Below are 2,350 nucleotides of genomic sequence, written 5' to 3'. Positions count from 1 at the left end.
AGGTTAGGTTAAGGTACAATATAGGTTAGGTTAAGGTACAATATAGGTTAGGTTAAGGTACAATATAGGTTAGGTTAAGGTACAATATGGGTTAGGTTAAGGTACAATATGGGTTAGGTTAAGGCGCAATATGGGTTAGGTTAAGGCGCAATATGGGTTAGGTTAAGGCGCAATATGGGTTAGGTTAAGGCGCAATATGGGTTAGGTTAAGGCGCAATATGGGTTAGGTTAAGGCGCAATATGGGTTAGGTTAAGGCGCAATATGGGTTAGGTTAAGGCGCAATATGGGTTAGGTTAAGGCGCAATATGGGTTAGGTTAAGGTACAATATAGGTTAGGTTAAGGTACAATATAGGTTAGGTTAAGGTACAATATAGGTTAGGTTAAGGTACAATATGGGTTAGGTTAAGGTACAATATAGGTTAGGTTAAGGCACAATATGGGTTAGGTTAAGGCGCAATATGGGTTAGGGTAAGGCGCAATATGGGTTAGGTTAAGGCGCAATATGGGTTAGGTTAAGGCGCAACGTGGGTTACGTTTAAGGCGCAACGTGGGTTACGTTAAGGCGCAACGTGGGTTACGTTAAGGCGCAACGTGGGTTACGTTAAGGCGCAACGTGGGTTACGTTAAGGCGCAACGTGGGTTACGTTAAGGCCCAATATAGGTTAGGTTAAGGCCCAATATAGGTTAGGTTAAGGCCAATATAGGTTAGGTTAAGGCCCAATATAGGTTAGGTTAAGGCCCAATATAGGTTAGGTTAAGGTACAATATAGGTTAGGTTAAGGTACAATATAGGTTAGGTTAAGGTACAATATGGGTTAGGTTAAGGCGCAATATGGGTTAGGTTAAGCGCAAATATGGGTTAGGTTAAGGCGCAATATGGGTTAGGTTAAGGCGCAACGTGGGTTACGTTAAGGCGCAACGTGGGTTACGTTAAGGCGCAACGTGGGTTACGTTAAGGCGCAACGTGGGTTACGTTAAGGCGCAACGTGGGTTACGTTAAGGCCCAATATAGGTTAGGTTAAGGCCCAATATAGGTTAGGTTAAGGCCCAATATAGGTTAGGTTAAGGCCCAATATAGGTTAGGTTAAGGTACAATATGGGTTAGGTTAAGGTACAATATGGGTTAGGTTAAGGTACAATATAGGTTAGGTTAAGGCGCAACGTGGGTTACGTTAAGGCCCAATATAGGTTAGGTTAAGGCCCAATATAGGTTAGGTTAAGGCCCAATATAGGTTAGGTTAAGGCCCAATATAGGTTAGGTTAAGGCCCAATATAGGTTAGGTTAAGGTACAATATAGGTTAGGTTAAGGTACAATATAGGTTAGGTTAAGGTACAATATGGGTTAGGTTAAGGTACAATATGGGTTAGGTTAAGGTACAATATAGGTTAGGTTAAGGCACAATATGGGTTAGGTTAAGGCGCAATATGGGTTAGGTTAAGGCGCAATATGGGTTAGGTTAAGGCGCAATATGGGTTAGGTTAAGGCGCAATATGGGTTAGGTTAAGGCACAATACGGGTTAGGTTAAGGCACAATACGGGTTAGGTTAAGGCACAATACGGGTTAGGTTAAGGCACAATACGGGTTAGGTTAAGGCACACATTGTTGTAAGGAAAGGTGTTTTCGGGGGGGGGGGGGGGGGGGCTGGTTTGTTGATTGTGATTATCGTAAGTAAATGACTGCGGCATCATCTGATTTGCCACGTCAGGGTGCACCTTTGGCTCATAACAGGCGGCGCTCTGATTCCATGCTTGTGGCAGACCTGTGTCTTTCATTCGTGCCATTGTTTGTGTGGTGTGACAGGAGGCAGTATTGTGATGTTGGGTGCACCCCTGTGTAGGACATGTGTGGGTGTTGGTGGCTTAGCTGAGCAATGGTGGTTGTCGGAAGGGTGGGATATTCTGTTTTCCGAGTGGACCTCCCGGTCTGGTTATGATAGTGTGGATTGTCTAATGTGGCAGAGAGGATGCACTGGGTGTTGTTCCATGCTGGTGCTTAGATATTGTCTGTGTGCCTGTTACAGGCAGAGAGTAGTGCGTGATAAGAGTGTCTGGCTGACGTGTGATTGTGAGCAGAGTCTTTCAGCATGTATACGGACAGTTGTATACATTATCTGTATTCTGATGGCTCTATCTATTACTAATCAGCGCCGTGTATACGTTTAATCCGGTTCCAGTCGAAACTATTGTATCTCTGTACATTAGTGACACGGCGAGCCCGCTATGTAGTTACTCGTCTCGGCAGCTTCCACCGGTGTATGGCAAATGATTATAAGGAATCAGTCTAGTCGTCAATACCGATAGTGTGACGTCACATGTCTGGGGTGGGGGGACGCTGCGCCCTTCCGG

The sequence above is a fragment of the Schistocerca americana genome, unplaced genomic scaffold, assembly GCF_021461395.2.
Source record: "Schistocerca americana isolate TAMUIC-IGC-003095 unplaced genomic scaffold, iqSchAmer2.1 HiC_scaffold_285, whole genome shotgun sequence".
Taxonomy (NCBI): domain Eukaryota; kingdom Metazoa; phylum Arthropoda; class Insecta; order Orthoptera; family Acrididae; genus Schistocerca; species Schistocerca americana.
Note: the sequence above shows the minus strand (reverse complement) of the source record.